Raw genomic sequence first — 21,736 nt, 5'->3', positions numbered from 1 at the left:
AGGTCAAATTCATTTTTAGATAAACAACTGAAAAAATTTGTCACCAGTATTAATATTATAAGTTATACTAATGGAGTTCTTCCCATAGAAGAAAAATATTCTCAGATAAAATAAAAACAGAAAGAAATAAAGAGAAACAGAAATAATAAATTCATAGATACATTAATAAATATTTAATATAAAAAATAATGGAGTCCTTTGTCATCTAAAGTATATATAAACCTAACATATATTATGGTAATAAGGTAAAAAATATATATATATATTTAGAGCATATATTTGTTTATATCTATTTAGAAGGGAATATATGCATTTAAGTGTTCCAGGGTCCTTGAATTTATCAGGAAGTAAAGAAAATATCAGGTTTTAATCAGCCAATTTTATACTGTAATTTTCTACTGGCACAATATGTAGCTAAAATGGTACAATATAAAGCAGTTTTAAAAATTTTTATAGTAAACTAAAAGAGATAGGGAAATGGTAGATTTAAACCCAAATATGTTAGAAATTATGTTTAAATTATCTAACTACTGTAATTAAGAGACAAAGGTTGTCATATTAATTTTTAAAATGCAGCTGCTTTGGCTGAAAGCATACACCTAAATATAAGGACACAGAAATGTTGAAGTAAAAAGATAGAAAAAATAAATAACAGGCTATTAATAACCAAAACAAACAAGGCAAAACAACACACACACAAAAATAACCTGGTATAGTTATATCAGAGGTTTAAGGAGCAAATTTTAGAAATAAAAAAATAGGATTAATCCACCAATATGAAAAGACAACTCTAAATTTGTATATACTTAATATCATAATCACAAAATATATAAATGCACATACTCACACTATGTTGTGTGTGTGTAAATTAGGCTGCCTCCAAAATGTATATACAAATGGAAAGGGCCAATAATATCCAATGTAATTTTGAAGAAAAATAAGTTTTGATGACAAAATTTATCAAAATTATTTACTAATTTATCAAAATTTAGTAATTTGTCAAAATTATTTACTAATTTAAAATTTATTACTAGACTACAGAATTAAGACAGTGTGGTTTTGACTCAAGCATAGACAAGTAGACCAGTGAGTCAAAAACAGAAGCACATATATGTCAGTGGACTAAGAAAAAGAAGACACTACAAAGCAAAGAGCAAAGGCTGGTCTTTTTAATAAAAAGTTCCAACTCAACTGGATGTCCTTAAGGGGGAAAAAAAGATCTTGCTCTATAATTGTAACATATGGAAAAGTAGGTTCTGGGTTGGTTGTGAATATATGTATGTGAAAGTTAAAACACTAAATCTTGTAGAAAATAATATAAGATGTTATGACTTTGGAGAAGACAAAGTTTTCTAAACCAGGACATGATAAGTGTTACCCCTAAAAGAAAAGATCAAGGATGTCGAGCAACTGGATTGTTCATCCAGCACTGACAGAAGAATAAATTAGTACATCCACTATGGAATACTGTTTAGTAAGATCTCATAAAGCAGTAAACACATATAGCCTATGACTCATAATACCATCCGTGGTATATACACAAAGAAATGTGTACATGTATGCACCTAAAGACATGTACATGACAATTCATGGGGACAATACTGAAAATAGCTCAAAGTTAGAAACACTTCAAATGTCCTGTAATGTAGAAAGGATAAACATATTCACATAATAGAATATGAAACGTCAGTGGAAATAAAAATCATGGCCACACGCAACAATATGGATAAATCATTCTGAGTCAAGGAGACCAACAAAAGAGTGTGTGTTATATGTGTATTTTCACACAGACAAAAATGGTCACTTTTAGGAAGGAAAGGGACATGATAACAGAGACAGAGGACAAGGTGGTATGGGAAATTGCCAAAATGGTCCTGTCTCCTTTCAATAGAAAAATAAATGAAAAAACTGTTGTATACTAATACATGGAATAATGCAAATCAGCTAAAATAAATGGAGAAGAGCTAAGATGCACTTGGGAAATAAATACTGAGTAGAATGATACAAATTGATCACTATATAATTTTAAGCATGCAAGGCAATGCTATATACTATTTGCTATGTATAGAAGATATGAAAACATTCACAAGAATGATAATTCAAGACAGCAGACTCAGAAGAGGGAGACATGGAATGTGAGCAAATTAAAAATATATCAGAACATTTTAATGTATCTAATAAAATTGGCAAAATATGGAAATAAGATTTAATAAAGTTGGGAAATGGAAATGTTTCTTTTCTATATTATTCCTCATCACTAAGGGACACGTCAGTTAGGAAGTTAGCTTAAGAAACATCAGGGAGTCACAGACCCAGAGCCATCCCAGTGCCAAGAGCCCTTACCATTCACTTTCTCTGTGTCTGCCCCTGAGCAGATGCAGAAAATTACTTCAGTTATGGTAAACAACTCCGTACCTATATTGTTTTAATTTGTAATAATGAAAGCAGGTATTACTGTCTATCTCTGTACGGTGTTTCCCAGGTATTCAAATAGCACCTGACACATGGTGGACACTCACATATTGTGGACTATTGTTACACAAATGAACGATTGTAAAGATAGTGGGTATTGGATCCCTACATCTGGATAATTTGTCAGATCTCCTCTTGCCCCAAATATATTTCCCTTTTCATTATTAACCAATTTTCTCATTTTCAACAATTAAATCTCCAAGCTTATTTTGCTTTCATCTTTTCCTTCTTTCTTTCTGTTTTAAAGTAGTATTTCTTTCAAAATTCAATCATCTCACTTGAGCTATGAATCCTATTTCCTCTTGCTTTCTTGTGGACTTAACTAATTTTGTTATCACTCAAATATCAGAATTTCCCCTATCTTTAATAAATCATCTCCACTTTTTTGAAAAACAACCCAGTATCTCCAACATTTGAAAACAAAGTCCCATAACCTCCTCAAAGCCTCCCAGTCACAGCTTCACTTTTTAGTTATTCTTCAGAGACAAATTTCCAAGAACAATTGTACATACTTGCCACCTCCTCTTTCTTGCCTGCATTCCCACTTTAACCAATCAAACTTGATTTTCTATTTAACACTCAGTTTAAACTTCTCTTTTCATATTCAGCAATGTCCAAACTGTTGCTATTGATACATTCAAAGAATATGTTTTTGTATTTATTTTATTCTGAATCACTACCTCATCTGATACAGTTCATTGTTTTCTTTTATATTCCATGAGCCCACTCTACTATGTAACAAATCACTTTTCTTCTCCACTCAGCCTCCAAATACTGATATTCCCCTCCTTCTTTTGGTTCTCTTCTTGTCTCTCCAACCGTACCTTTCCATAAAGCTCCATACCAATATCTTTCAAATCCTTATCTATTCCAATATTCTTCTTTGTATTGTAAAAGCTCATATCCATCTGCTCAGTTTGACCTCTTCACTAGGATAGATATTTTTTCAAATTTAAAATGTTCAAAATTAGGTCACTTATTCCACAATAGCTCTAAGCTTCTCCCTTAAGAACTCCCCAATTCACTCCCAGACTTCCCAGTAAGTCAGTCTTTACTTCTCAGTTAGTGGATACCACGTTCCATCTAATTGCTTAAGTCGGAAATACAGGGATTATTCTTGACTCTTCCCTTTTTTGTTTACTTGCCTTATAATATATTAGCATCTTCTGTAAATTCTATCATATTAAATTTTCTGAAATCTCTTTACTTCATGTTTCATCATCACTCCCCTTAACGTAATGTCTTCCCAGGCTTAGTACATCAGCTTCCTAACTGGCTTTCCCATTTTCACGTTACCTCTTTTATTTCCTTCACAAGTCTAAAATAAAATAATGTCGTTTCCCTGCTAAAATGATGTTCCAGAATTCTAAAGATATAAATTATATATATTTAAATGGGTCTCAAAGTGCTGTGTAAACTGACTACAACCTATTTTTCTAGTCCCATCTCAAATATTTGTCACTGTTGATGTCTAGGTACACCATCCTCCTTTCAATTCTTCCCAAACAAAAAATTCTTTTCCAATTCATGACCAATGCACATGCTATTTCTGCTTCCAGGTATACTGATATTCTCACTCTGCACTTATATGGCTTCTTCTCATCTTTTTATTTTTATCTTAAAAGTCATCTCTTCAATAAAGCTTTTGCTAACTACCCTATAGAAAGATAACTTTAATTTGTATACAAAGCATTCAAGTATAAAAAAGGAGAGTCAAACAAAGGAGTATAAAGCATCCAAGTGTGAAAAGGGAGTATGACTTCATATGTACTTATACAAATTTACAATTCTGGTTTTTGATCTATTTTTTACTTTAGAAGGTAAAGCAGGTCCACATTTTCCTTGTTCACCACTGATCATCAGCATTCAACTTAGTTGCTGAAATACACTAGGTATAACAGCAAATATTTGCTTCATGAATAAAATATGAAAGAATGAAAAGCTATTGAATAAAGAAGATTAATAAATTTAACATAAAATCTCAGAAAATAATGGTTTCTTATTTGTGCAGTGCAAATTAGATAAAATTTAAAGTTTATTTTTTCTATGTCATGCAAAATAAATATTCTTATGAATACCTAGATACCATATCTCATCCTTATTCAGTTAGTCACCATAATGATTTTCCCTTCATAGCGGGTAAATAATAGTACCAATTAATAGAGTTATTATCCCATCAGGAACTTGTAGAAAACTTTTGGGCATCTGAAGAGTCCAAACAGAATACCAGCCCTAACAACTCTAATTTTCATAAACATGTGCACTGGCATGCACACACACACACACACACACATACACGAGTAATATGATGTATATAAATGACTTGGAAGAGGAAGTAAACTATGGAATAACAGCACTTGCAATCTGTTGCTGACATCCAATTAGCTAAGTTAAGCAGAACAAGGCAGGCTTTTGCATAACCCTGGCAAGGACAAACAAACCTGGGTAATTGGTACCTGAAGGCAGACGATTCACTGTAGACTCCTGTAAGATATTGCTCATTTAACTGAACAATATAAATTAAGTGTATATACTAATGGGTTCTAAATTAGCTGTAATTCCCGAAGAGAACATCCAGGTATTATTGTGAATATCTCAAAGAAGTTATCAACTCAATGTTTAGTTGGAGGCAAAAAGGCAAGTAAGATGTTAGGTCGAGTTAAGATCATTGAAACTCATCATGGAAAACATTCTGTCAGTAAATAAACAAATGATCATGAGCTACCTCAGGAAATGCATTTACTTGAGATGATACTATGTTAAAATCATCTGAAATTTCCATTTAAAATAGTGTTAATGTGTCAGATTTATGTCAGTACTTTTTTATTTTTAGGAAAATAAATAATTAGTTAGGAAGCTGTGCATTGTGAGACACAACCATGATACAACATGCACAGTTCCCTGATGATCTGCTAATGTCAGAAAAAAAAAGTACAGCATATGAGATAGGGTAGATATTAATGTAAAGAATAACTACTAATTTTCAAGGGGAGGAAAGAAAATCAAATGATGAGGACAGTTGTTGTTAAGCGAGATGTGAGTTTGATGAGGTTGGTATGAGGCAAACAAATCTAGTTTACTGTGTTATTTATCTCAAGATATCTTTCTTCAGTTTTTTATGATTGTTTACTCATCCTGTCAAAAAAACTGAGCAAAAAATAAGCTGTGTGGCTGTGTTTATACAATGCTAAAACAACTGATGGAGCTCCCATAGCTCTTATACTTGCTTTTATTAGAGAAATTATAAAATCATAGTAATTATTTGATATTGGTTCATCTCTTCCACTCTTCAGTGAGTTATTCAAAGCAAAACTCAATATTCAATAATATATGCCTAAGATCCCAGCTTCTGGGATCTGGCATTTGGGGATCAATAAACATTAGTTGGATAAGTGAATGAATGAATGAGGTCACTTGCAAATGAATGAATTGGTTTCATTTTCATAGCAGCAAGGAAAAACTGTCACTGCTTCCTGAGGTATGAAACTATATTCCTCAGCTGGAGAATGAAAGAGCTTGGAATAAAATAGCTCTGTTATAAATATAAATATTAGATACACTTTATTAAGATGACCAAATAAATTATTAAGCTCTATGCTTGCTTATCTTTTTAGATCAGTATCTAATTTCCTTGAGAGATTTGATCTATAACTATGTATTGTATATCTTCTCATACAGAGTTATGGATGCTATCGATTGAATGAAAAAACAACATGTATGGTCCCACAAGCATGGATCTTAAAAGCAAGCTGGAAAAACTGCACAAGCTATTAAAAATGTGATAACTTTTGTCAAAAGAGAAATATAGGTTAATATGCAAACATATGGCAAAATTTGTCCCAGTTAAGGAGGTCAGGAAAATTTCCTCTTAAACCTGTTCCAGTCAGGAACTCAAAGATGAGTTAGGTAGGTGAGCTGACAGAAGTTAAGAGTAGAACTGGAAGTTTTGTAAGGGAAAAACTTGGAGAACAAAGAGGTGAGCAGTACTAGTAAGCAGGGCATAGGCAGCTTTCTGAACGTACACACACTTGTGGGCCACCTTGAGACTTTTGAACTTGATCTTTAGGATAATGGGTCATTGAATATTCCGATAAGGGGAGTAACATGTTCCAGCTCATGTTTATAAAATGATTACTCTAGTTGCCTCGTGCAGGATGGATTTGGATAGATATTCCAAGAGTGATACAAATTAGGGGGCTATTGCATTCACACAAAATAGAGTAAGAGAGACTTATGGGCAATATAAAGTGCATAATATTCACAATAGAATATAGGATGTATCAATTCTCAATGTCAAAAATGTAGTAATTATTTTGAAGCATACTAGAAGATATAATTAATATAATAGTCTTCTGACATGATGACGGGATAAAGTACCACCTATAAAGTCTCATTCTGTACATACTTTATACAGAGTTCTGCCATTTACTTCTTGATTATCATATTACTTCTCTATGCAGCTACCATCATACGGACTCAACTGTTCATTTAAACCGCCAGTCAGTTTAACAATCAGCTTATTGAAATTGGTGAAATTTTACTAATTGAAAATTTTACTTAATTGAATCAGTGAAAATTTTCATTAACTTCTCTGGTTAATTAAATTGGTAAAAATTAATTAGGTATCTTGGCCTCTTGGCTTTTGTTTATTATTATTGTTATTGTTTTGTTTTGTTTCATTTTGATAAAGACTTAAAATGGTTATGCTCTTATACAATAGAAATAAAAGTGATCCTGTGAAATATGTCCTTATTCTGAAATACATGAACCAGAAAACATTGGGGCATCAACAAGCCCAGTTTTCCCTTCACGTTACCTCCTTTTCTTCCATTCTTCTACACACTGGTATTTTCCACCGTTTCAATACCTTCAATTATGGTAATAACTACCAGGAACTTAAACTTATAGTAAGACATATCATTTGCTTTCCATTATAGATATGATAAAAATTTGCTTCATAGAGAGAGGGAAGCATGTTACTTTCTGAAAAGTAAGCATTGCCCTGTTCCCTTATGAATAAAACTATGCTATAGCAGTAGGCTGCCAAGAGTTACACTATATTTCCTTAGGATTAGAGGCAACGCTTCACTTTTGATAATGTACTTGGAAAGATAAAATGCATCAGAAAACTCTATTCACTAAATTTATCATTCACATAGTTGGCTTATCATAGTTAGTCACATAATTCATAGACTGATTAAGTGCAAAGTGAATTAATCATGTAACTAAATATTTTCAAGGCAGTGCATGAATGATAGAGTTAATCAATAATGTTCCCGAACTCACTTTACTAGCTATTAGCACAGTATTCTTTATTTTGGCAAATGGTAGAAAATCTATATTTGGAAGTCACTCAGAATCAGAGGTCCAAGGCCAATACTAGGCATAATTATGAAGAATCAAATATTTCTTTACAAGTCTCCAGGCTTTTTAGATTTTATTCTGAATCTTTTTAGCCCATTTAACCTGACACTTAAATCCCTACAACACAATTTTGAAAGACCCATGGAAGTTGAGTTTATTTCAGGAAAGTGCATGCCTTTCTCTTCTTTTATATAAAACTAATGATGGAAATTCTTTCTAAAAAACTCATTTGTTATTTAATATTTTATTGAAGACTCATTATGAAGGGCACCTACTAAAATTGAAGAGCAGGGCTTCCCTGGTGGTGCAGTGCTTGAGAGTCCGCCTGCCGATGCAGGGGACACGGGTTCGTGCCCCGGTCCGGGAAGATCCCACATGCCGTGGAGCGGCTGGGCCCGTGAGCCATAGCCGCTGAGCCTGAGCATCAGGAGCCTGTGCTCCGCAATGGGAGAGGCCACAACAGTGAGAGGCCCGCGTACCGCAAAAAATAAAAATAAAAAAATAAAATTGAAGAGTAATTAAAAAACAATGAAGGGCTAAAGAAATTGTGAGGAAACCAACTTGAATATTGTCTTGCTCATAACCCTTAAAACCCTTCATTAATACCATTCTGTCTGGATTGCTTTGTCTGCCATTTAAATCAAGTCTTCTGAGATATAAAACCATCTTATTCTGTCCATTAAAAAATACCAACTCTGCTGCCAGTTCTTGTAAATAAATAGTCATGAATGTCTGCAGGAGACAGGCTCATCTAGTACCACCATCCTTTTAAAGAGAAAAAACAAAAAAACAACTCAGAGGCATTATTTCAAACTATATACATCTATTCACTCATTGACACCTGGCCAATTTCCACATTTCTAAAGCCAGAGATAATTTATATGTTCAACCTAAATAGATAGAACAGGAAACAAATGGGAATAAAGCAAAACCAAAACAAGACAAAAAGCAACAACCTTTGTTCTTGCCATGTTCAGAAAACTGCCATATTCAGGAAAATGATGGGAGAGGGAATAGAATTGCCTTTCAATATTTCTTGAAGACACGATCCAAGGCAGAAAAGTAATCCCACAGCTGGAAATCACCCAGCAACCATGGCACCTCAGCAATAGCAGTGAGTTTGTATTTACTCCATCCTCCAACACTCCAAACTCACTAAGTTTACTGCTTCACCTTGTGCTTGACTACCTTGCAAGAACTCACAACCATCCATTTCTAGCCAGAATCGGATCAAAAGCATGACCCTGACAAGCTCCCATTCTTGATTATGGCATATTTTGTTATTTTTGAAGCTATAAATAAGGTCAAAATTATGACACAGGTAAACTTTGACTTGATGTCTTACCAAAAAGATTCTCACATCATTTCTTGATTGCCTAAAATCCCCCATGGTGAAGGCCATATGGGTGTCCACTTCCTCGTAGAGTTAAAATAAGTCATTTAACATAATTAAGATTATTCAGTAATAATCATCTTAATATCTTGATGTTCACCTTTGACCTTTTAATATGACCAAATATTCAAATACATGATTAATAATAGTTATACTATTGAGGCCAAAATATTGATTATTCCCTATACCTATATAATGTAGTGTTTTAATAGATATTTTACAATATATATTTTGCTATATAAATAGTGTAATTTACATCTTTGGCATTTTGGTCTATTTCTTAGGATGTAGTCCACAAGTTAGAGTTATGAAATCAAAAGAAGAAACATATTTGAACTTATTTCCCAAAACTGTGCACATGTACATGCAATACATGGGAAACAAATTTTCACTGCTATTTGAACAACATTCTATTCCCACAAATGTAAAATATTACCATATCTTAACCCAAACAATAAACAAAAATCACAAGGATTGTTGGTGTGTTTGCAGATCAATGAAAAGCAATAGACAGAACTGCAACAAATTCCGTACTTTAATTATATATAGAGATGCTGGATATAACATACTAAAGTCTGTGATTACTATGTATTACTAGGCCAGGAAAACAATAACTTCAATCATTATTAGGTGGTATTATGCCACTATAAATACAATTAAGTTGTAAAATCCCCTAGCTTGAAAATATTCCTTTGACTACTTTATCAATTTGGAGTTTCTTAAATTGAGGAACTTGTAAACATACCGGTTCCTACCTATTCTCAGCCAGAAATTTTGATTAATTTTTCTGGGATGGAGGGGTGGGATAGGGAGGGTGGGAGGGAGGGAGACGCAAGAGGGAAGAGATATGGGAACATACGTATATGTATAACTGATTCACTTTGTTATAAAGCAGAAACGAACACACCATTGTAAAGCAATTATACTCCAATAAAGATGTAAAAAAAAAAATTTTTTTTCTGGGATGGGCACGTATATAGGTTTGGGTTTTTCAGAGGTATCCAAGTATTTATTTTTAGCAGCCACAGCTGAAAATTACAGCTTTAGATAAAGAAATCTCTGTGTGTGTGTGCATGTGTGCATGTGTGTGTGTGTGTGTAAAAGCATGTGTTAAAGCAAATAAACACATGTGAGTGATATAGACTGAGAATTCAGTGACCTTATACACAATTCCTGGCTATCCAACTGATTTCTCTAAGAAGATATAATGGACCTGGAAAACTTCCAGAGAGAGGAAGCAAAACTGATAATAGGAATGAGGATTAGTTTGGCCACAGTTACCAGAGAGTACAAGATAATATTCCCTGCTAAAAATAACTCACATATTCCACAAATTCAAAACTTCTTTTCCTTTATAAAGAAATGCTTGGGCTTCCCTGGTAGTGCAGTAGTTGAGAGTCCGCCTGTTGATGCAGGGGACAGGGGTTCATGCCCCGGTCCGGGAAGATCCCACATGCCGCAGAGCGGCTGGGCCCGTGAGCCATGGCCGCTGAGCCTGCGCGTCCAGAGCCTGTGCTCCGCAACGGGAGAGGCCACAACACTGAGAGGCCCGCGTACCGAAAAAAAAAAAAAAAGAAATGTTTGAGCACAGAAGTATAAAATAAGATCAGTCATGTATTAGCATTATTTTAGTCAAAACAACAGAAATAAAGCAAAAATTATAGCAACTGAGTTGGTTGTAAAGTCTAGTCCAATTCTTCGTAAATGGCATAGGAAGCTTGGACAGTCAGAAATCATTTTGAGCATGGATAATGGTTAACAAAAGAGCATGCAAAAAAAAAATCAAAAAAGAAAGATGGAAAATGCAGTTGAAAAATCTTCCCCATTTGGAATTTTACTGAGGACTCCTGTGAGGAAATATTTCTTTAAATTAAGTGATTGGAAGATAGCAAAACTCAGCCTCAAATAATTTAGTTAATCCACTCTGTTCAGGTGAGCCCTGTGTTTATGATACACCTTGTTTTTCACTCTTTCAGTGGTACAGGCAAGGGAATGTAGGCCATGTTCATCTCCCTCTTTAAAATCAGCACACAAGAGTACAATATCAAGAGTAAATGGTACTATAAAAAGCTTTTATTTTCCTCCAGAGTTACTTTTTACTAGTGGAAATATCAAAGGTTTATACTATATTCCTCCAGAGCTTACTATATTACTACAAATAAACATTTCTGCAAGTTCGCGCTTGCGTGGAATCACGGCGCATGTACACATGTCATTTATGTGTAGAGGATGAATGAGGTGAGCAATAGGAGTTGATGGAAAAGAGCCACAGAATCAAATAACTCAATTTCCACAATGATCTATTTAAGACCATTTGAAATATAAGTAGCTATGGAAAATGCATTTATGATGATCAACATGTATTCAATGCAACTTGCATTTGAAAACTATGCTTAAATGAACCCAATATAAGTGATTTGGAAACGTGAATTTCTTCTCCCAGATCTTTTCTGTTAAAAAAGCTATTTGCCCACATGTAGTAAATGCAAGGCCTGATAACATTGTATCCTTTATTCTATGTAATGTGATGACATAGACACACACACACACAATGACATACATGATCTAGTTCTTCCCTTTATATTTCTCTGAAATGATTCAGATGAGCAGCAACTGCCAAATTTTACTTCAGATATGACCTGTCTCCTATGTAGTATTGACAGTATAAAAATACACCACATCTTAAGTCAATCACTATTTTTGTTCTGCTTTAATAATGGCCAATAAAGTGTAGGAAAAAAATATTTCAAATACATAGTGTGAATGGACTGACATCGTTAACACAAAATGGAGAATAATATACAGGAAAATTTCTGTTGTAAGAGCATCCAATTCCATCTTTAGCATAAGTTGCTTGACTTATTCAAATGATGTTGCTTACATTTCATTTTCTCTTTTGTATGTTACGTTTAAAATATTCTTTTTGTCTAGAAATAAATCACAATTTATTATGTAACTTTGGGGACATGTCTTTTACTTTATCATGTGTGATTTTATGATCATTTATGAGAATATATTAGAGGATATTTTAGAAATATTATATTTATGACAGTAATGGTTTTAGTTCTGACTCACTAAGATATCAGAGCTATCCCATGTTATTCACTGATATTCTAAATCAGGCATTGACAAATTTTTCAGTAAAAGATCAGATTTTTGGCTTTGGGGGCTAAACAATATCTGTAGCAATTACTCAGCTCCGCTCCAGTAGCATCAAAGTAGCCACTGGTAGTAATAAATGAATAAACATGCGTTTCAAAAAAACTTTTGTTCACGAAAAGAGGTGGCAATCTGGGTAAGACCTAAGGGCTGTAGTTTACCCTCTTCATGTTTATTGTCCTCTAAGTGGTGACTCAGTGACCCAGGCTATTTAATCTGTTGATTACTACCCTCAAATGAGATCACTGTGTTTGCTATCATTCAGGAATAAATGGCAGAGGACCATGTACTCTGATCCCATGCTTTGGCCAAGAAGTGTCACATGTCCCTTCTGCACACAGTCCATTGATCAGAACTAATCACATAGCCTTACCTAACTGTTAAGAGGTTGGGAAATCTGAGAACAGATGGACTATTAAGTGAGCATGCTGTATCTGCCACACTCAAGAATTATAGATAGTAATTCGCAGAGAGAGAGATGTGTAGATAGTAATTAATAAAGTATAAGTTTGTAGTAAGAGTAATAAGATGGCCAAATCTTTTAAGAAATAAACATTATGTAATTTGTTTTGTCTTGTGCTTTCAATAATATGGGTTGTCATAAGTCTTACAGTGCTACAGCCATTCAGCTGACAAATGAGAGGAAAAAACAAATAGGAATGATACATTTTTTTGATTTGTCCCTAGAAAAAGCATCATTCATAATGTATATCAGGAAATATAACATTGTAGAAACATTGAAGGAAAATAGCATTGTAGAAACATTATTTTGATGAAAACTTTGTATATAATAGTTGAAGAAAGATTAAATGCAGACAAAAAAAAACTGTGATTATAAACACCCATGTACAAAGTAGTGGTCAACCTGATCACCCCACCACAGGCTGCTGTGAGAAAAAGAACAGTGAGGAAAGAATCAACACAACTAAGTTGATTGAAGAAGAGCTAAATCCAAAGTAGACCAAGCACAGAGAAAGGCTCTACATGGCTAAAGTTGTTTTTAATTATTCTTTAAAGAGAAACATTTTAAATTAATGTCTAAACTCAGATAAATATGATATATATCATATATAATACATACAATATTTTATATATTATATATATAATGTGTGTGCTACATAGATGTCCCTGTTTATATTAGCTTTTGGTAAGATATATAGATGACATAGCTATAGATATAAATGTTATAGATACAGTTATAGAGATATAGAGTTAAAGGGTGTCATTGACTTCAATGCAATAATGTAGCTTTCAAATATTAAGTATTAAGATATAGCACCATTAGAAGTTAGTTCTATATGATCTATATATCTCTGAAGCCACTTTTATTTTTAGAGCTAACAATAGAACTATAACTATCTTCCTTTCAATATTTTGAAATACACATTCATAAAATCCTGGGCATGTGTCTGGTGACTTCTAGCCTTCGTTTCTTTGGTTTTAATACACTCAAAAATGACATGGTTACTTATTCCCAAAGATCATTTTGCTTCTACTCCCAGTTTTCTTTACTCATCATAATAGTGTCCAGAGTTGCAATTCCCCATATTGATTCCTCAAAGTTTTTCATGATGAAATATTTAATAAGGCAAGTCAAGAATTTATCAGATGTTGTTTTTAGCAGAATAAAACTTCTAACACATGAAGTCCTCCATCATTACCAGTATGATACTGTGACTGTTTTATGATATGCATTAGGAAAACATTTTGAATATTGTTTGTCTGGCCTAGAAATCTGTAGAATTTTTATTTCTGCTTCTCTCATCTCTTATTCTCCCCCAAAATGTTTCAACTGCAATTCCATTTTCCTATCTGTGAATTTTTATTCAAGAATACATCTGTCTGATATATAGTCTAATGTAGCAGAAAAAACATCAGCTTTGGAAACAGACAGGCCCTTAGCAAGCTACATTCACTCTTTGAACCATTATTCTTTACCTAAAATTACAATTATAAGTTTAACATAAAATCTTTTCAAATTTATTTGTGCATTTATCTCCATTAACTTGGAGTTTTATCTCCTCTCTATTTGAGTTGAGGAGTCTATTGTTAAATACATTTTTAAAGAAACATTTTAAATCATTGAGTTTCAATAGTTTCATAATGTTCTAGGTGTATTTTGTTATCCATTTCTTTGGAGAAGCCATGATGTTAAAAATAGAAAGAGGGGGCTTCCCTGGTGGCGCAGTGGTTGAGAGTCCGCCTGCCGATGCAGGGCACACGGGTTCGTGCCCCGGTCCGGGAAGATCCCACATGCCGCAGAGTGGCTGGGCCCGTGAGCCATGGCCACTGGGCCTGAGCGTCCGGAGCCTGTGCTCCGCAACGGGAGAGGCCACAGCACTGAGAGGACCGTGTACCGCAAAAAAAAAAAAAAAAAGAAAGAAAGAGAACAGCCCAAGCCTCAAATTACCAATCCATTCTATTTTGTTTCTGGAATAAGAATGAAGGACAGTTGCTAAATTCTGTTTGGGGGAGATAATAAAAGGTGAATTACATATGGTCCTAGTTTACAATCTAATTAAGCAACTTTACTTGCATTTTTTAAGATACATTTATTTTTTCTGAGTGAATGTCCCCGTTATGCAGCAACAATAAAGATTTTTAAATTAGAAATGTAGAATTTAATAATTACTCAAATAACTTACTGAATTTTTCATATTTTACCCCCGGATAAGCACTCATGAGATTTCCACTGAAGACTACTAAAACCAAGGGCAATTCAAAGTCAAATAGTCAGCACATAACTTCTAAATTCCTTTCATAGGAAAGTATTATCCTCTGTCTGTTGTTGCATAACTCTCAATAATGCTAAAGGTAGTTATTTTTACATCACAGGTAAAGTAGGCCTTTTTGTTGACTAAAGAGTGGAATGGCCATTAAGCATTCTTTTTTTGTGATGGAGGGATTGCATTTACAGGACTTGTAGGATTTTTATTCACCCATTTGTCAAGTTTACTTCTCTAAGGTTGTCACTATTTTTCTTAGTTATCATTGTTGGAAAACTTGCTTGTGGCATAAGTTCATTAAATGTAGTATGACCAAATAAACATTGTGTAGTACAGATAACTAGAAAGTCTGTCAAATGAGATTAGTCCAAAAATATGGTGTTATGCAATGGCATGACACTGTAGGTACTTGTCTCTTATGTCTCTCTTTTTCCTCCAAAAGAATTACTTTCCAGTTTCTTAAAATGCAAACTTATTAGCCTTAAGAAAGCTGTAGCAGGACTTTGTAAAGTATAAAATATTCTTATTGTATTGGTCTTAAACTGATTCAATGACTGAACAGATTCAATGACTTTAAGGAACACTTTCTTTTTTTTTTTACTGGATGATGCCGATTAAGACCTATTACATGATCTTTTGATAAGTTGCATACAGGGTCCTCCCTACCTCCTTGAGTCTAAAATTTTGTTTTGTTTTTTATTCTTGCACATAGTTTACTAGTCAAGTTCACAACGGACATGACTGTTCCTAGAACTATTCGATGAATAAGAGTTTCATTGTTGATAACAAGTCTGATCAGTTCTCTTCAAAGTAATATTAGTCAACCCTGGAATTTCACCCTAAAAGGAGACCTCACTGTATAGAAGACAGGGAGAAAAAAAAAGATATCACATTGATTGAACTGATTGAAAATAAACCCTATAAAAAGAGAGCCTAAATGGAACCACTACAAAGAGAAGAAAAAAATGACTAGGTCTGCAAAATTTTATATGAATTGGGTAAATTTTTAAAAATCTCTTTAACAGTACCTAAGCAATATATGTTTATTAGTGATTTTTTTTAAAAGGGAGGAGGGAGGGGTATTGAGTATTACGAATTGAGGTAATAAAACTCAAAATTGTACTATAGATCGAGTATAGTGAATGTTTATTTCTCATTCACTGAGAGTGCAAATTGGGGTTTCAATATCTGCAGTTGACTTTTCTACACATAGTGGGATCCAGACACTCAGGCTCTTCCCCTGTTTCAGCGAGGCCATCTTCAACACAGCCTTGTCTGCATCAAGCCCAGTGCAGAGAAGATGGCCGGGAGGACTTCAGTGGGCAAGGCTGGACTGGACCTGGATGTGGTCCCTCACCTTGCTGACATGCCTTACGGCTAGGGCTTAGTTGTAAGGCCCTACCCAGCTACAAAGATGGCTCAGAAATGTAGTCTGGCTGTGCCCAAGAGAAAAAGGAAAGGATAGGGTAATGGGCTGGCAGACTCTGACACACCAGCAATCAAACATAAAGAAAAACACATAGGCAGACATGTACACAATGCTATTCCAATCACTGTTATCAATCTGTTATATGTCTTTTCTGACTTAAAATGATAGTACATGTACAAATTTATGAGATTCCGTATGACATGATAACTTTAGGGTTACTTATTAACTGAGAAAAATAGAGACATTTTAAGTTTTCATCAATAAGGGTAGACCTAAAATAGAGTTACATCCATTTTATAGAATATTAAGTAGCTATTAAAAGAATGAAGTGGACGTAAGTTTGTACTGCTTAAAATTGATGTTCATGATAGACTGATTACTTTAAAAAAAAAACCTAATACAGAAAAAATTCTATTGTAAATTAAATTGAGTGTATTTGTTAATATGTGAATATACATACGGTGTACAAAATACTGGGCAGATTTAAGATAATCTGATGTTGAAGTTAGGGAAAGCACAGGGCAAACATTTACTTTATAACCTTCTGTATTATGGGTGTTTATTTTTCCTTTTCTTAAAAAGCATCCTATATTACCTGTGAAAGGACAAAAATAAAGAAACATTTGATTACAAAAAAAAAAGGAATGTCCAATACAAGGCCGGAGGAAGTGTACTTATCTGCTTGATACTGACACTTGTGACTTTCACATACGAATTGCCTAAGTCTCCTATTATGAACAAATAGAGCTAATAAATGCAGTTTCCATGTACATTGCTCAGGTGGCATGTTGATTTAGGGAGACTTTCTTCTCTCTTAAATCTGACCCCAAGTCTCAAAAGCTGAGGCAGTAGCACAATGAATTAATTTCTTGGAATGGTACTACTTTTCAATAGCATCTTAAGGAAAAACTTCTTAAAATCACTTAAAGTTAATTACGTCTACTCAGTGTTGAGTGAGTTGAGGCCTTAAGATCACTAAATCAAACTAATCTGTGTTCTTATTAAAATACTGCTTCCTAAGTGCCTTCTACTGTCCCCTTCCACTTTTAGAACCAAAGTATATGAACTTCTGACAAAAACCTCAAGGAATTCCTTTGCAGAGGCAAATCAGAGAATCTCTGGGGCAGATAGAATTTACCAACAGAGATCTGAAAGTTAAAGAGAAACAGACTTCATTGAGTTCTTATGTCACCTGTTGAACACCTTATTATTCTTGTCTGAAAAATGGTACAATAGTTTTCTTCTCTTCAAAATGGGGACAAAAATATTTTCGACTTCAAAGGGTTGTTTGAGGATTGAATGAGACAATGCTTCCAAAGCATTTAACATAGTGCCAAGCAATCTGCACTATGTTAGGTTATATTATTATTTTTTTCTCTTGTGGCTACTGTTGTTGTTTGAAGATTCCTGAGAAGAATTGGCCCTTAGGAGAAAGTAACAGAGAAGAGAAATGGGCTCCAGAGCTTTGTCTGCTTCACAAAGAGACCACCGTGCTTGCAACTTTGCCTGCTACTGTGGCTACTGTCAGAGAAATTCTACTGGGATCTTCAGCATTGTTCCATGCTGCCATAAATATTTACTTGGCTGCTACTCTACGCTGGGCACTTTGTATCTTGGGATTTAAAGATGAATAAGAATCTTTGTGGCTGAGTTTCTGCAGACCATTGGAATGCCTGGTACAGATCGAATGGGCTAAGAAGGGCAGCAGGTTTCTGAAACAAGAAGCGATCAAAGCTCTTTCTCTGAGCTAGGAGTGCTCTATCTTTGGCCTCACACTACAGCTGCCTTCTGCAGTCTCCCACATTCCCTTTCTAAGTGCTCTGGGGCAGAGGTGGGAGCACTGCTGTATAAAACTGGTTCTCTCAGACTTGCCCTCTTGGCACACGTTCATGAAAACACACACACATACACACACGCAAACCTTCACAGCCTATCCAGAGTGACTGTTGTGTTACAGGCACAGTGAGTGATGAGATGCCTTTTAAGTGGTCTGAGCAGTACAGATGATGTCTCCCCATCAATGTAATTGTATTTCAGGTGAACTCACAAATGAATAGTAACAGCCCCATGGCCTGATGCTTTTTCATCATTCATATTAATTTGTGAATGTATATATTTGGTTGCTGTGGTTCACAGATGAAAAGCAGAAAATCAAGGCAATTGTAGAATCATTTTGATTGCATGTGATGAAAACATTGGAAAGCAACAGATATTCAATATTCAGGTCAATTTCAATGCTAGTGTGACTGGCATATCAAAATCTAATCTTAATTAAAGTCCTGGAAAGATTAAGTATATAGAGAAGAAAGTAAAACAAGGGAATAAACAGTCTTCCAAAGAATCAAATAATTTTTTCAAATTTGTTTTGTCTAACTACCTGCACATAGAAAGGCAAAAAAAAGTAAGATCATGTCATATGAGAGTAAGGTCTTACATTTCATGAATATGGGGAAACTTGACATGTGTCCAGAAATGGCAAAATATTTATTGTGTTGTTTTGTCTTCCTCTTTTATAATTAATTCACAATTAGACATGTAATTATAATTCAGAAACGGGCAAAATACATTCAGTGGCTTTAACCATTGATAGATTTGTAAGCAAAAGCAGCTGGACTGGAATTTCTTCAAGGAAATATTTACATGCCAACAGTTTATCAAACTGAAAGTCTGCTGATAAATCTACACATGGGCATTATGTTAATGATAGTGCAACAATGATTCATTCAGTGCCTCCTACTACTTTCACAAGGCAGCAGATGTAAAAGAATAAAATCTGGGTGCAAAAGGAGAAAAGGTTTCTGTGCTTTTAATCCTTTACCGCCTTTCAGAGGAGACCATCATTAATATGGCTGTTACTCTTTATTCCTTAAGCTACTTCATATTAAATCATTTCTTGAAGAGAAATTAAAAGAAACTAGGACAAAAGGACATTAATTCTAAACCATAGGACTTCAGGATTCCAGAATAACAAAAAACATTTTGTTTTAAATGTCCAGTAAACTATCACTTTATTTTAACAAGATGGCAATGCAAATGACCACAGGGGATCTTATCCTAGGGATCTCAAGATTTCAATGCTCTTCAAATTTTTTTCACCAAGTAGCCAAGAGAACTGATGTCAAGTGATCTTCTTTCCCCATAGTGGGGAAGAGTGAGGGTGGAAATAAAGAGATGCCAGGAGGGGAAAGATGCCTTCAGGAAAATAGAAGAAATGAGTGCTCTTACTAAAAATAAACATAGAAATAGGGCAGCATGGTAGAATGAGAACAGTAAACATCCAGTTTATAGAGACACATGGTTTAAATCTTTCTTTTCCTGGGCTCCTAATATCTGTGGGATCTTGGACAATTTATTCAATCCCCCTGAGTCTCCACATGGTCCACTCTAAAAGACTGATATTCAGGCCTACTATTAGATTCCTTGAGTCATAGTACCAGGCACTGAGCTCAATCTGTTTTCATTTCACCTTCATATTCATCTCTAGCAACATCATTATCTCCAATTCACAGAAAAGGAAAGCAAGGTCCCATAAAATTCCCTAACATGCTCAATTCACAAATCAAGTAAATGACAGAGTGGTGACTTGAAACTAGTGCAGGCATTTGGACACTATTCTACAGTGGACAAGTGTACTCTCAGAGAAGAAACTTAAAAATCTAGTTATTAGATTCAGGAAGCAATGCTGATTTTGGAATCTGCATGCAACAGTCACTTGAAGTTGAATAACCAAGTAAGAGGCCTATTAAATCTTGTACTTTCCTAGTTTATGAATGAGATTGGTTCCAGAGCCTGGAGAAAAGCAGAACTAAAAGATGATGTTTATATAACCCAAGATCAAAAACTAAAGGATAGTCATAAATGGGAGTCAGGAAGAGCATTTTAAAATATGAACTTCTGGAATTAATGAAGAAAAACAACATGTTTAATGTATATATGAAGAAGACTTCCAGCAGCAAGTAACAACCACAACAAAAGACTAAAACTGGCTCTAAACATACTGATACTTGTAAAAGTAACAAAAAATATGGGTATGGTTCAGCAACTCAGTGATGCCATTAGGGACCCAGACTTTTTTCCACTCTCTGTTCTCATGGGTTTGATTTTTGACTTAATGACTTCTGCCTTATGGTTGAAATATGGCTACTGCACCACCAGCAACTCAAAAAAGGAAACAAGGAGTATAAGGCAAAATATTTTCTTCTCATGAATATACGCCCTGTTATTTTGGATAAAGAACTGCAGGAAGGAGATTTTGCCTGTCTCATTGGTCAGAACTCTCACATGCCTACCCCTTGACTAAAGTTGGGCTAAAGGGAATGGGATTCTCAGAATGTGATTATTCCCTGGATATAATAATGGCACTGGGCAAGAACCTTTTCTTCCATAGAACTAAGAGATTTCTATTCACCATCTGTTTATATATACAGTTTTTATAAGCAGAAGATGAGGGGTAGAATGGCTGCTTGGTAGCCAATGAGGAGGATCTGCTACACATAGTAAATATACATCTAAAGTGATTATCCACAGAAGATGATTCTTTTAACAAGATAAAAAATATCAGTGATGTCTAAGAGGTGTATTTCAATCCCTGAAAAAAAATACTACACATATTTAATTTCAAAGCTAAAACATTAACCAAAGTGTGAGAATTCTGTATCATCAGCTTCAAATAAATCAATGCCAGTAGTAATTAGAGATGGTGTGAATCGTTCATTTTCTTTGCAAATTGTTCATAGTTGTAATTCAATAGGGAAAAAAATAAGAAACAACAATAATAATAACTTTTTATTAGTCATGCTAAAGTAGCAAACCAGTGGCATGGATAATTGAAAAAAGTGGATTATATGCATAATGATGAACTACTTAGGTTATTTGTTTCCCAGAGTTCATTTTATACTCCCAACACATATTATCACCTATTTGAGGAAGTAATCACTAAGCATCTTGGGTGGAAAGTCCTATAAATCTAGGTCAGACAATTTTTTCATGGTTAAAATACAATGAGAATGTAAAATTCACTATAAAAATAGATGTGAATATTTATTATCCAAACGGTCTCTGCTGAGCAATATCAATGAATGCAGTTTGGGAATGATAGAGAATTTTAGAGAAGCTTGAAAAAATTGGGAATATAAAACTCCACCTGTTATCTTAAATTTAGAAAGACACTTTTTTGTCTAGCTTTCTAAGGGT

The sequence above is a fragment of the Monodon monoceros genome, unplaced genomic scaffold (assembly GCF_005190385.1).
Source record: "Monodon monoceros isolate NGI ecotype Baffin Bay Population unplaced genomic scaffold, NGI_Narwhal_1 Super_Scaffold_8, whole genome shotgun sequence".
Taxonomy (NCBI): domain Eukaryota; kingdom Metazoa; phylum Chordata; class Mammalia; order Artiodactyla; family Monodontidae; genus Monodon; species Monodon monoceros.
The sequence above is the reverse complement of the archived record's forward strand: the minus strand, read 5'-3'. Positions refer to the sequence as shown.